Here is a 16043-nt window from a genome sequence, read left to right as displayed (position 1 = left end):
GATTTTAGTGGTTGTAGGATTTCTCTTTTGTCTCTGAAATATATTTACTTAGCACTAAAAAATAGGACATTTGAATTCATCCTCTACTTAGAATTCTCAACCAAAACCTTCCTCTCAGGTATCGAAGTGTATTCACCTGAAACAGCCAAGTGAATTGACACTTTATTCATGGGAAGCTATGCTAAGAGTGCTGAAAGTTTTCAGAGTTAGCAAAAGTGCAACACCAAAAATTAGCTCTGCTGTTTGAGCATTTGTAGAAGTGTGCCCACCACTTCCTGTTACAAAAAGCAATTTTTTTACAACTAAATTCCCAATTAAGTCACTTTCATTCACATATTTTATCTCTGTGCCGCTGAACTTGATATTTGATCCCAACTTTAAAAAGCTACTGTTTTTATCTGAGCACATCTTCATCTGACTTCTCACAATTCTTGCCCAAAACTTCGACACAGACTTTGACATTTATTCAACTGAGAGCTTATGAAACAACCAAGTAAATCATCACTTTAGAATATGTCAGGAAAGAATTAGGGAAAGCTGGGTTAACCATGGTAAACATTTTCAAACCAAAAATTAGCTCTGCTAATTTAATCCACGGCAATAGCCGAACCACTTCCTGTTAAACAAAGCACATCTTTTACAACTACATTAAGCCTCTTCACATATTTTCCTATCTCTGCTAACACAGGGCATTCTAACGTTAAATGTCTCCATTTTCAAAGCCCGCTGAACTTGATACGTGATCCCAGCTTTAAAAAGCTACACTGTTTTTATCTAAACGCTGCTTCGCCTGACAAAAACACAATACCCTTAATTTATGGAATCTTGTTATATTACTATGGCTGCACTTATGTGTTCAATGACCAAAACAAAAAGTGTTTCTCTGGTACGTTGTTACAGCTGTTCTTTCTGCAGCCTCCTCTCAGCCTGCATACGAAGACGTGGACGTATGCTGCTGCGCCTCTAAGGTGCTTGGAGAGTTAGCTGTGCATTTAGTCCTGAGTGCTCTATAGTTAGGTTTAAGTGGCGCTAAAAATCCTGCTGTTTACTTCATTGCCTAGTGTAAAAATAAAATGCCTCTATTTGTCGCCCTGACATGTTTAATCCACATACTCTAAAGTTGAAACCTGTAAACTTTCAAAGATGTGTTTTGAAAACTTGAAGGAGGGGAATAAAAAAAAAGAAAAAATCTCACGTGAACCAAATAAAGGATGATAAGGTTTTCCCACAGCCAAAGGTGAAGTGTTGTCTGCCTGGCTGAGATAAGGCAGGAATGAATCGCTTGTCTTCAGGAGGTTCTCCTATCTGCTCAATCTAAAGTCTCGTGGCTTTTGGGATCTCTACGATTCTTCTAGTTCAGACTGAAACTTTATATGTATATTTTTTTAAATCTTAAACATTCGAGACCCACCATGTTTAACAGTAAAATGTTTAACACTGATTTAAAAGTTGTGTTTCGGGATAAACAGACATGGCGTTGTCTGCTGAAGAGTGTGGATCTTAATGCCAGTGTGGATCTGTGTCTTCTCCATTTTTTCTGTCTTTTTTTGTAAATTTCTACTTTACACTTTCATCTACACTTTGTGCTTTAAGTTATCCATCCTTCATTTTGTTCTTTGATTATCCTTCCTTTATTTTCAGGCTTTCTTTCCGCTACCTCACGTTGTTTCTTTCCTTCTTTCCACTTTTAATGATTATTTTCATCTTTCTATGCTTTCTTTTGTTCCATTTTTTTCCATTTCCACTTTCTTTTATCTTTCCCTCTTTGTTTCTGTGTTTGATCATTCAATATGTTACGTCATTAGTTGGTCCAATTGTTTATCCTTCCTTTCATCTATCTATTGTCCCATCCTTCTTTCCTTTCTTCCATTTGTTTATCCTTCATTTCTTTGTTCCTGCTTTCATCATTCCTTTCTTGTGTCCTTCCTTCATAATTGATATTTTATTTTTACGATGTGGAACTCAAATAAAATGACAGTGGTTTTCTCCAGTATTTCGGGTTCTTGTTGACTTACGACACGTTCTATTTGCTTTAATTTATTTATTTCCTCCCTAAGCTGTTTTTATTTCAATGAAACAAATTCCTAAATCAGAATAAAACACCTATTTCTTCTAAAAAAAAAATTGTTTTTTAAATGCCTAACCTGACAAGCTAAAGCAATTACAATTAAATCTTAAAACTGTATGTTTTACTGAGACTTTTGCCAGCGACAGGCAGTAATTACCGACAGCTTTATGTGGGAAGTTTGAGATACAATGAAATGGGAAAACGTACTTTTTGCTGTCGCCGCTAACGAAAGAATAAAGAGAAAGCAAATTACTCGACAGCAGCAGTTTTGATCAGCAAAAGTAGTTTTCTGAAAGGTTCTTTGTGCGGACGGCGGTAAAGACCAAACGTGTTGATAAAGGTGCCATTCGTGTTGGTCCAATCAAAACCCCCAAATAACAGCGATCAATACTCAGCCGTACGACATGATCCCTCTTTAATTAAAACCCGAGCATCAACCCTCACGATGCGAGAGTCGACCAGTTAATGAACGAGCAATACGGGCGGAAAATTAGCATTCGGAAGACGTCTGAAGGAGCATCGTGAGACAACAGCAGTGATCAACGAATAATTAGGTTCTAAAGGCGTCTGAAACGACACAAAGGGTGCAATCACAGAGGAAGAGAATCGGTGTGTGATGATGGATCACAGCTGGAAGAGGAAACATTTTCTGCTTTTTTATTTTTATTTTTTTTATCAGATTCCTGTCCAGCATAAGGAGGCAGATCATGCATAAATATGTTGACTGCTGCTTTTATTGGAGACATATGGGAGCGTCGCAGTGCAAGCTGGGGATCATCACGTCTCAGAACTGCTGGGCAGTTTTGCCTTTTTCTGCTCTGATGTCACTATAATTAGATCAGGGGTGTCAAACTCCAGTCCTCGAGGGCCGCAGTCCTCCAACTTTTAGATGTGCCTCTGCTGCACCACCTGTGTACAATAATTAGGTCATTAAGACTCTGGAGAACTGATCTACACAAGGAGGAGGTAATTAAGCCATTTCATTTCAGCGTTTTGTACCTGTGGCACATCTAAAAACTGCAGGACAGCGGCCCTCGAGGACTGGAGTTTGAGACCTGTGAATTCGATGAATCATGATGTTGTAAAGATGTTAGTCCTGGTTTTGTAACGTAAACTCATTCAAGGGACAATAGTTGATGCACCTTTTTTTAAAGAGTATTATGTATTTTCCAGACACGATGCCATTTTACAGTACAATCGAGTAACTACATTACCCATAGTTACTATAAGAAAACATGACGAAAAAAACGCTTGAAAATTGGGCCTCTGTCCCTTTAAGAAGCTCTTGCTCTTTCTGACTCTCTGCCTTCAGGAAGCCACCTTTGCAATACTGCCCCTTTAAAGATAGTTGGATGACGTGAGTTACATCATCAATTAAATTCCCTTTGGGATAAATAAACTACTTTTGAATTTGGTTCCTAACCCCAATAAATACCACTCTATAGAATTATGCTTCAATGTCAAAATGAATTTTAGATTATCACAACAAAAAAATCCCAATAAAGTCCACTTCAGTTGTGATCACAGTGTATTGAGGGGTGCTAATACTTTTGCAATGCGAGCTACACACACTTTACACTAGACGGCAGTGAAGCACAGGAGTTTTCAACACAGGAACACACACGCCCACACGTTTAAGCCCACATAATCTCCTCTGCACTTTAAAATGAATAGATTTCTAATCCCGGGGCCAGGTCAGGAGATTGAAGCATCGCCATTAAAAAGCCGGGTCAATATGTACCGAAGGAAGCTGTCTTCCCTCTCTCAGAAAACACACCGCCGCCGCGTCTCTCTGCCTCTTGCCTGGCTTCATCGGCCCTCCCCGCCTCGGGCGTCCCGCTCTCACCGCTCCGCATGGACACCTCGGCAAGCCGGACGCCATTAGGGCAGAGCCCGCTGCAGCAAGACTCATAAATATTGACTTGGTTTCGGCGTATCCCCCCTCAGGAAGCGCTCGAAACAGCAGGTGCTGCATTAGCGCAAACATCGGTCAATACGGGGAGGAAGCTGCTTCACTTAACACAGCACCCCGGTTGGCTTGTGCAGAAACACCGCCACAGGATTAAAGGTGATGGCATGGGGAATATCCAATTAGCAGTTGTGTTAAATGTCTTTTTGGTGGGTTTGAGAACCAACAAAGGGGTTATGAATATCTTTATATCCTACATGTTGGCTTTCCACATAAGGCTTGATGTGGCATCTGGAGAAACCGAGCTGCTTCCTTCGGGGCCCGCGGCGCAATGCTATCAAAGTAGAAATGACTGTTCATCAAACCGGCACCTGAATGAATCCAGTTCAGTGGATTGTATCCTCCTCCTCCCGCTATAGGTGCGGTTAATTAAAGAGGGACTGTTTTTGTTCCCCTGGATGAGAGCAGAGATTACGCGCGGCTCTCTCTTGCTCTCTCTTTTTGAATCTGCGGGGAAGTCTCCTGGCTTGGACCTGTTAATCAATCTTATTTGGAAGTTCACTAATTACGTTCTCCCGTTTCACAAGATCGGGAGTGGCGAATTAGTCGAGGCAAAGCTCATTTTGCTACGGCAAGGAGAGGCAGTCAGGTGGAAGAATTAAGTCATTCTTTCAGGAGCGAAAATGAGGTTGGAAACCTGCCCTCTGCTGTGTTGGGTGGGTGGATGGATGGATGGATGGATGGATGGATGGATGGATGGATGGATGGATGGATGGATGGATGCTCATCGTGAATCGTTGGGTTACGAACAGATTCAGTCCACTGGTGTAGAATCTCAGAAAAACGCCAGACAGGCCTTGTGTACGTCTAAGATATGTGGACATATGAATATTTATTAAAAGTACCTGTAAATAATCATTTTTACAAAGCAAGTTCTGGTCAGGAGTAAATAAGGACACCCCTACATTCGTGTAAATTATCCATGATTAGAACACTGTAACTTTTTTCTCTACAATTGCAGGAGAAAATGCCATTTTCCTGGTAACTTCACCAATTTCAAAGTATTTGCATCACAACATCACTAGTTGTTCTAGGCCTTTGATCTTATCTAGAAACCAGGTGTGGCCCCTTTAAGATAAGGGTTGAGGTCGGATAGTTGAGCTGAGTAAACATTTATGTAACAACTTATTGAATGACTTTGTGGCCATCCAAATATAACTATTTGTCAGCTGTTGCACCAGCTTTAACTAAAGTTGCATTCGAGATCGCCTCTGGTTAAGGAGTCTTGAGAGTATCAAGCAAAGTTTTAACGGTTTAGCATTTGTTTAAGCTTTGGTATATATGAATGATTGAGAAGCCATTGCTTTCCATCTAATCAACATGAAAATCTGATTGGTTAAACGGTGTTTTCTTGATGTTACCTTCGAGTATAGACAGAGCCTATGGACTTCAAAAAGGTCCAGATATTATTTTACTCTTGGGTTAAATTACTGAGACATGAAAACATGCCAAGAGTTTGGAGCGACGTTTTTCCACTAAATATTATTTTGACCGTTAGACAATAAAATGTTTATGAACTGATGGTCAAAGTATTTTTCTGAGTAGAAATTTGGCAGCTTTAGCATCACACAATGAATTAGCTTCTACTAATTAGTTTTTCTAAAGTAAATATATATATATATATATATATATATAGCTAATCTGCTTTGCATTTTTCGTTTTGAGTCTCACCACTGCCACCTCTACTTTCAATGTATGTAATCATTTGCTTTTATAAAATCGACCATTTGTAAAATATTAATAAAATGCTAATAGATTGTGTTAATCTATAAACTCATAACATTTTGAAGACAAAAGAAGTCCGATTTGGTCTCATCCGTTGTTGGACTGGCCATTAGCTTCACCGTCTGGGGGCAGCTGATTTGTATTTTCACCACATGAAAATGGCAAGAGTTACTGGCTAAGGTCAATATCTGAACTGTTAGCAACCATTTAGCAAAAACTCACTTTAAATGTTCCCTATAAAGTACAGGAACAGGCCTGCTTAGCGTAAACCTTCAGTCCGCCAAACCTTCAGGTATAGCGGGTTAGTTTGGCTCAAATACAGGGAGGGTGAACTCAATCTGTGATGGGATCAAATTACTATTTTTTTATTTTTTTTGCAGTTTCACCGTCATCTTTTATGGTTATGTGAGAGCCTGAGCAAAACATTGAAAACATAAGACTCAATTTATAATAATAACCGAAATGCCTACAGAGAATGGAACAATCAATACTGCATTACACAGACATAAATTATGTCCAGTGAAATAAACAAACAGATGCTATTGCTTGTGCATGTTCTTTTTAGGTTTCTTGTATGAACATAACTGGAGTTGTTAATATTCTGTTAATTCTTTAGTATTTTTCCAGTGAGACACCAGTTATTACTACTAAAAAAACAAGATATTAATTGATCGGCCTGTTATTTTCATCAAATTTGTTCACCGGAAAATTATTGCCCTCCATCCTTTAGTTGTTAATTAGAATTCAAATGCGATTTAGACTAAAGTATGTTCATATGTTAGAAGCCATGCATCATTTTCCTTTTTCTTCATAATTATGCACAACTATGTGCAGCCGCAGCCCTAGAAACTTTATAAATACATGAAATCTATTAGGGGTCTTCTCTGGGAGGCCAGCAGGGTGAGAAGCAATTTTCCACGTGAGGCCATGGCCCCTCCTGCCCACCCCTTAGGATATCCTAAGGGGTGGGCAGGAGGACATTCTGTTGTTATATCAGAAAAAATACAAATAAATCCCAACAAAATGCAAAATAAGTTTGTGGTTGTAACTTGATGAATTGCATGAAAGTGCACAAGTGCTTTTCCAAGTCATTGTATGTCTACATTAAAAGTAACAGAGCTAAAACTGACATGTTTCAAATAAAGCAGTCAGACCTGCTACTTCTAAATAAACCGTTCACAAAGGTTATGTGTGCAGATGAAAGATCACAAAAACAGTTTTTAATACTTCATGTGTTGTGAGTGACAACTTAGTTTAAAAATACCTTATTAGCATCGGATGAGCCTCACTGTTTGGAAATAACCGAGCTAAATGTTTAATGATGTTTGTGTTGGTGTTGAAGATCGCTCAGTGTGCTTGGTGTCTGAAAGAGAGTGACAGCATAAATTTACAATGGGGCTCATTAGCTCCCATTTTGAGGAAAATGAACTAAAATAGCAAGTGTTGTGATTAATTCATTATGTTGTTTTAGCTGTCATTAAGGAAGGGTCTTACTCAGAATTGTTATTTTTCTCTCTTATGACCAATTTATTTGAATTTTGTACGTTCTTTATTGTAATAAGAAGTCTGTATTTTAGTTTATAGTGATCTAGAAATATGTACAAAGAAAATAACAGCTTTCACGTAGAATGTGAATGTGAACCGGAGACCATTCCAAAAGCATGGAAGTGGACTATAGCCACTTAAATAACACCAGAACAAACGTGCTAGTCTACCGCTAGCAGGAGCAATGACACCTGGTCGTTCACCGAAGACGAAAAAAGAAACCTTACAACCGCTAAAATCTGACGCTACTCCATTTTTGTTTCCATTCTGTGAAGAAGGAAGTTGCGCTCATGTCTTCTTCTGAGGTTTTTTGTGTTGTTTGTTCTCTTCTGGTTCTTGTTGCAGCGCCACCATAGGCAAGGAGGTGAACAGCTTTTTCAGTTAGTTTGGGCCATTTCACACAGTGTGGTGTGAAAGTGAAACACACTAACTGAAAATGTGACAAATTTTGTCATTTTGGCCTCCAATCAAACTGGGGGTCTGACGGACTGTCAGGTGTGAGTGTGTCCTGAAATAAGGTTAATTATTGTTTCGTATGACTCCATACCAGCTTCTGTCTAAAAGTACAATAAATTGCAGTTATTAAGTATAAGGCAGAAACACAATTTTTTTTAAAGAAATGCAACAACACACACACACCCATAGGTGTTTAGATTCAGACGTTTTTAGATTAAATGCATCATATATTGCATTGTACATTGTACCATGTACTTTTCAGTGATGTTGTGGTTATAATTAAATATGCTTATGCTGTTTGTCACTATGGTTTCTCTGTTATTTTTTGTCTCTTTCTGCAGGTGTAGAAGCAGACTTCTTGGGTGTCTTGTATATTCTCTCTCTCCTCTGATCTCCCTCGAAACATTTTTCTCCTACCTCTCCCCTGTTCGTTTCCCCTTCCTCACCTTCCACGTGGCAAAAAAAATACATCTTACACGTTTCATATTTTTATTTGTAAAGAGCTTTGAGAGCCCAACAAGAAACATCGGGGACAAAAAGACATCAAATAGAGTCACAAATTGGATCACTGGATTTTTATGTTGTCAATGCTTGCTAAGCAAATTGCAGAATGTTTTTCTCTCGCTTCTTCTCCTCTTGACCAGTTTCAAATTATGCATAACTATGTGTGAAAACAGTACATTATGTTGTTTGTGTGGAGCAGCAGCCGGGAGATTAAATTCCATTTTGTGTTATTTTATTTATTTAGGCCCCGGGAACATCACTGATCAAATATAACGCTGAAATCTAAAGGAGTTTTTTCTGCTGAGGCAGGAGGAAAATCCTCCACTTTCCCTGAACTGAGCTGAGTTATTGTCATTTTTTGAACAGTATTATTAAAAGAGAGACATGCATATATGTGAGGATAGAATCACGTTTGTTTTTGTCTGTAAATAAGCCCAGATGGATGAACTTGGAATTGAGGAAAAATAGCACAAAAGGGAGGAGGTCTGACTTCATAAAAATTTAATTCACTAAATGCATTTAGGTCTGTCAAACAGAAAAGCTCAAGCAAGCGTTAGCTTTCGAGATATTAGCGCACCGACTATTACAAAAGCCATTCTTTTTTTTTTTTTCATTTACCACTCAGACAATAAGTTGTTAAGAAGGGAATACTTTACCAATACTGGCTGTGTGATATGTAGACTGTAGGAGCTCAGTGTCATTAGATGAAAAGATGAAAGTAAAATGATTCCTTTTTGGTTTCTAACAAAATCCTTCAGCAGTGGTAAAATAATAACAATAATAATTTAAAAAGCACCATTAATATCAAATGGCATGAATGGGACCATTTTTGTGAGAGCGCCATCGAAGGACGCAAGAGTGAGTAGAGATCTGCTTTTGTTTGAGTGACTTTAGTGGCGGAGTAATAGAGCTCTGCTAAGAATAATCATTTTTAAAAATGATTTGAATAAAGTCAAAAGTATGAGAAAGTTTTAACATTGTGAGAATGAAGTCACACAAGAATGAAGTTAACAACAAGAATAAAGTCAAAATATGATTTTCTCATAACTTTATTCTTATTTAAACATTATCAAATTTTTTTGTTCTCGTAATATGACTTTATTCTCGAAATTTGACTTTATTTTCACAGTTTTTCGATTTTATTCTCGTATTATTTAGACATCCTCAAACAACTATTCTCGAGGATGTCTTAATACATGTCTATATATACACGACTCTATTCTTGTAATTTTAGGACTTTATCTTTTATTTTTATGGCCCTAATACGCCACTGTAGGATTTTGACATTAGTACCATATTATTTTCTGTGTCTCCTGGATGACGTAGCACAAGATATTTATCATCAAGTTGCTGTAACATAAAAAGCTTTTTAGGTTTTTTTATAGAACCCCTTCTGGCTCCTTCAGACTAGCCAGTAGCAATTAGCTAACACTTGGTGAGAGCAACACTTCTGCTGAGCTCGTTGCAGGAGCTACTTTTCTTAAAGAGTTAATAGAGGAACCATGTTGTGATGACTTCCTTAAGGCGGAGTTTTAGAAAGAGCAGGAGTTTTTAAAGAGACAGATTTGAAGGCGTTAAATTCTGAGGTCAAATTTCTTCTGAGTCATATTTAATATATATTGCATTTTCATACCAACTGAAACAAACATAGTTACTTGATTGTGTTATGAAATGGCAATATGTGGCTAGAAAACATAATACTGCTTGTTGATCTTTTTTTTTCTTTGCCTTTTGGTCAGAAAAAGCCAAATTTTGTTGATTGTGATTGATTTGTAAAAGTAATAAAAACTGTAAAAGATTCTAGGGGTTGAATGGCGACATGGCTGGTCAGACATGGTCTAATAGAGTCTCCAACTTTAGTGAAAGTTAATAACAACTAGAGCCATGTTCTCTCAGAGGAATGTGGAATTAAAATCAAAAATGATCATAGGACCGATAAGCTCTCACTGTATGAGATCTATGATGTGTGAAAAGCCGTGCATCGGTTTGGACAGTAATGTGTCTCCAGCTGACTCGGTGCTGTTCTAATTTAATTTAATTGGGAGACTAATGAGTCTGAGCTTCTGTGGTTAACGTATCATGCAACTCTTAGCCTTACAAGGGATTCTAAACCTCGTGAATGAAATAAAAATGCAGTCCGCAAACCGCCAGATTGAGTGTATATAGCACTAAATTGTCTTTGTCATCAAACTGTATGCAGTATGTGTATCCATTGAGTTAGTAAACCATTTTTTATTTTCTTAGTGACTCTCTCCATGGACCACCTGGACAGTCAGATGGGCTCAGAGGACTGTAAACTCAATTGTCCTAATAAAATTAATGTCCCTTATATTCTGAGCTGGATGGTTGTTTTCTTCTACTGGGAAAAAAAACTGTTTGCAGCTTGATTTATCAGCAAAGACTCGCAGGGAGAGAAACCAATAACTTTCTTTGTTCTCTTAAACAAAACAACTTCTACATCAATAATGCATGCCGGTTTTAATGTTGCGCAAATTTGGGACTCCGAGTCATTTGTGTTCGCCGTAACCTTTGGAATGTGAAATGTAATATAAATTTCCCACTAAAGTTTGAGTGTGCCGAAGAAGGGAATCTACTTAGTGAGAGGCTGCCAAGACTCTAGCAAACAAAACAAAAGAACGTTGGACAATGAAGTCCATTCATCTTGGAAAGTATTGCTGAATCGGTAAAGAGCTTTGCAAACGCTAATTAAATGCCTTAGATGATGTTTCTTATGTCAGCAAACAACCAAGAAAAAATAAATCAATGAGAAACAAGAGGGGGAAAAAAACTATTTACAGAAGTTTTGGGAATGAGGCATCAGCTAAATAAAATCTCAACAAATATATATTACATGACCTGGGGACTTGGGGAGTCAAAGTAGGTTAGGTGCAGTTGAGCCAAGGTAGATCTTGGGGTTCCACCACCACCTATCAGGCTAACACCTCTAGCCAGGACCGCTCTTTACTTATAGTATAAGTCTTAATGGCTAATGCCTCTCCCATACTTCATCCCATGATATGCAATCATGTGGTTACGGGACGTTCTGATTCAATCACACCGGTGTTCCACTCCATCCTTGCATCCTCTGTTTCAATTTTACGAAACGGTGATGGAGAGAGCGCCACACTTTTCTGGAGACATTTGACAAACTTTGCAGTTATTTAGTAAAGAATCGCACTGTAGAGAATTATCCGTTCTCCATGCTGAGTTCTTGATGAATGGGGTTGAAAAAGAGTCAGTGAGTTGAATTCAGGAATTCCATTTATTAATCCCAAAATCCAGCTGGTCCACTTTGACATGCTACCTTTAGGAGCTAACAGACAAAATGGCAACCAAGAACAGTTTGTGATCTGCTTTGTTAGCCTTTATCTAAGCTACGCCCCAAAGAGGGCGTTCCCTAGTGTATCACTTCCTTTAAGCCCGGCTCTCATTTGCATTTCCTAACATGTCATTTCCTTTAGGTTTAGCTTAGCAACTAGTTAAAAGAGATAGAAGGAAAACAGAATGTATTTATTTTCAACAGTACATAAAAATCCTCATGGCGTCTGACAAATGCTCCTCAATAGTATTCATGTCTCCTGCGGCTACAAAAACCGGATAGTAGAAGTAAAATATCGACATTGCTGTCTTGAGTGTAGCGTGGCCATTGCCTTTCTACACAATTGCTCTCAATTCTAATCTCGCTTCACAGTACAGTCTGGGATTTCTCTCATAGACTTGAATTCTTCTGATAGAATTTCAGCTGAGCCCATCAGCAAACAGAAGAAGTTGAAAACGACGATTGATTTTCTGCACTGTTTCAGAATTGTAGCCTGCCTGTAGTTTTAGCAATGGCAGCAGAGGAAGTGAACAAAGCCGTTCAGTCTGTGTGGACCATATTTCCAAATACTGAATCAACTTTAACAGCCGCCTCGTTCGCTTTGGCACTTTTGTCTTTGTAGTGGAAGATGGCTGCTTACACCGCAGGCAATTTCTGGTAAGCTTCATAGTGTCAAACTTACGCATTGCTGTTCGATATGGACAAACTTTAGTGATTGGGTAAAATTTAAAGCCTCAACAGAGTCCACAGCTCCAGGGAGCAATCATTTCTGAACAGCCAAAAGTCCAGACCAACTGAACGAAGCAAAGCTTAGAGCAAGCAGCTGATTACCAGGCTAGTCCGAGTGCATTTTTAACAAGCCTAGGTTGTAATAACTCAGCCACCGGGGTCATTAAGTCTGACTTGAACTCCAGAGAACAGGTGATGAGCTTCTCTAAGGCCCAAAGCTTCTCCATCCATTAGAGTGACACCAAGGAACACAAACCTGTATCTCCTAGGAACAAAACAGACAAACCAGCAATAGAAATTTGGTTCGCCAACATACAAATGCACTCGTCAAAGAAACTGAAAGGATGAAACATCTATTTCAATGAAGACACCACGAACGATAACATGGACACTGATGACAGGCATAACATTTTGGTGACAAAAAAGTGTGGAACAAGTGATGAAAGCAGAAATTTGCATCCGAGTAGGATAAAGTAGCAGCATTTACAGGCTAGGATTACGAATGTGGACACTGATAGCGATCCTGAGCAAGTTCTTTCATTTGTTCACTTCAACAATAGGAGTTGAAATGCCAGCTCTATGAACATTCAGGATTCCTCAAATCAGTTAAAAAATAACATTTAGCCCCGTTGCTTTATCAGAAACCTGCTGAGGAAGGAGCAGAGTTTGAGTTGAAAGGTCACAACTTTATCAACATTAACTGCGACAACAAAAAAGAGGGGATGTGGCACTGTTGATTAAACATAGTAAAAACTATAAGATTTGATGTGATGGACATCTGATGATATGATAGAATGTGTAACAGAAAAATAAATCTTGAGCTGTGCACATAGAAGCTCAGGGTAAAACATTAAAAAAAATTTAATTAGCATAATTAATCAAAAGGTCATGTTTATCCGTGATAAAAAAACCTGACTTAATTAACCCTAAAAAGCACATAACTGAGAATGTAACACACACAAAGTCAGAATGTGTTTTTTATTATATTTTTTGTGTTAGTTGTTTTTCCTCATTCCCACCTCTTGGAGGTTAATTAGCGCAGCTGGGTTGAATTTAGCTAATTGTTTCTGCCCAACCTTTTTTTAGTTCACCTGTGTTCCCCAATGTTTGTTGGATTCTCTGCTCTCTTCCAGCTGGTTGAGTACTTTGTGGCCTAAGTTCTGAAAATAAAGTGTTATTTTCTACCTACTGGGTCTACCTGCCTGCTTTCCAGATGACACATCATGACACACAAAGTACAGCACAAGTCTAGACCCACTTATTACCAGGCCGAGCACAACAACAACCCTGTGTGATGTAAATTAACAACAACATATTCACAAGTTATGTGAAAGATAGTTAACAAAGTGGGTTAGTCTTGTGAAAGTTTTTTTTTATTCTTAACTGTCTGTGAAACAGAACAAAACGCAAAAAATTTACGAAAAGAAATTTTTTAAAAACCCAACAATTTTTATGTTTTGTGAACTGAAACAACAGGCACAAAATTGAGAAACTGGCATTGAGACTGCATATGACACTTTCCTCTAAATATCTAATATATGACAAAGTAATTCAAATTAAGAGTAACAGTTCATCAGGAGACCACAGATAAAAAATACCCCAGAAAAATACTTGTATGAAAGAATAACATTTCCTATTAAAAGTGAATTGACATAGTTTGGTATAAAAATGGGAGCTGTAGAACTTAGTGAAAAATAATATGTACAAATGGCACCTGTGGTGTTCCACAGGGATCCGTGTTTGGCTCAAAACTATGTATGCACAACATATGTAAAGCATTGTAGCATGCTAAAATTAATCTTGCATGCAGATGACATGAATAAATGTGCAGCAACATTTAATCTAGGATATTTTAAAACTCAAGAACACCTGTGGATACAATACAGACATATAGATAAATATTGATAGTACCAAAAAAAAAACACGTAATGTAATACTGGACCTCAAAATCAGCTGGAAACCTAAAATAAGACATGTAAAAATAAAAATATTAAAAACTATTGCAGTTTTGGGTAAAAAAAAAAAAAGGCTGGATCATAGATAAGTTAACATTTTGTATATATGGGGAAACTCCTATTCCGAAACCCACAGTCATAATACATATTGTTAGAAATGAGCAATAAGATTTGTAAATAATAGGAGGGAACTCTTTGTACTCCCTCTATTGCCTGGGATTTAAACTTTGCTTGGTGTTCCTACAAATCTTCACTTGTGTAACACTGAAAATAAAAAAATTAGAATTGCAGTGTATCTGTTTTATATGGGATTTAAATAATTAAGTAAGGTGACATAATGAGAAGGGCATAATAAAGTTTTATTTCTTCTTTATTTACAAGAGTCTGATTTGTATTTATGATCGGTTATTTGTTTATTTGGGGGGTCGTATTTTTGAAACAAATCAGTAAAAATACATTTAAATTCAGATTCTGTTTTCTGTGTTGAACTAAAACACGTCAATTTAAATAATATCAAGATCTTTTTATGCGCTCTGGCGTTCCCATTACGCCATTATGCATTCATGACTCATTCATTATTGAACAGTTCTTTTCTTTCACTGCAATGACAAGCACAGAAACATGATGTGATAAAACCTTAATTAAGCCACAATTTCTGACTTTGCACCATAACCAAATTCTAAAGATCACCTCAGAATGCGTCGCACAGTTGAATGCAGGAGCAGTCATAACCCTTTAACTTTTTCAGAACAACCACAAAACATCATGTCAAAATCTTATGTGGGGCGTGCCGTGGTGGCGTAGTGGTTAGCGCGACCCGTATTTGGAGGCCTTGAGTCCTCGACGCGGCCGTCGCGGGTTCGACTCCCGGACCCGACAACATTTGCCGCATGTCTCCCCCCTCTCCTTCCCCGTTTCCGGTCAGCCTACTATCATATAAGGGACACTAGAGCCCACAAAAAAAACCCTGGAGGGGTAAAAAAAAATCTTGTGTGGATTTTGACATGAGGGGTAGATTAAGTTTAATAGCAAACAAAACAACATAAACACTAATATTACTATAAACAACTAGACATTTAAAGGTCAGAGAGGTGACAGAGAAATAAATATCGGTTGCTAAAATCGGCCCAGTTTTATCTATTTGACCACTTCTGATATGTTAAATGACTGATACCGATACCTTTATTAGTGACGATGTATCGTGCAGCCCAAGACCGAATCGACTAAATGAACATAAAAGTCATCTAAAATGACCAAAATGGCGGCAGCCAACAAAGACAACGAACCAACCTCTATCCAGAGAAAGATCCGGCCACAAGAAACATCGAGTACGGAGTCCAGGTGTGAGATGAGGTTGGCTGTACTCTGTGCATAAAGTTGAAAATGTCTGTCATTTTTGAAGATTACATTCACACCCGTGAATAGATGACCTTCAGATTTTTCCATTATCGTTTAAGAAAACCGGTCAAAGACAGAAATATTGGGTTAAGGTGACCTGTGATGGACACACACACTAATTACAAGCGACAGATCACAGGGAGAGTATGTGTAGCTTTTATGGATAATTTAAGTCCATGTGTATCAACTTATGTTGATACACATGTGTCTTTTATCAGGTCATAACTTCTAGGATAGAAAGACTTTCAATCAATATATGTTGGGTTGCTTCTGTATTATGATCTACATTCCCAGAAACATAGCCCAAATATCTGACATCCTCTCAACTTCTGTAAACACACTTGTTGAAAAACAATTTAGGAGGTAAATCAAGAC

The sequence above is a fragment of the Xiphophorus maculatus genome, chromosome 19 (genome assembly GCF_002775205.1).
Source record: "Xiphophorus maculatus strain JP 163 A chromosome 19, X_maculatus-5.0-male, whole genome shotgun sequence".
Taxonomy (NCBI): domain Eukaryota; kingdom Metazoa; phylum Chordata; class Actinopteri; order Cyprinodontiformes; family Poeciliidae; genus Xiphophorus; species Xiphophorus maculatus.
This window is presented reverse-complemented; position numbering follows the sequence as displayed.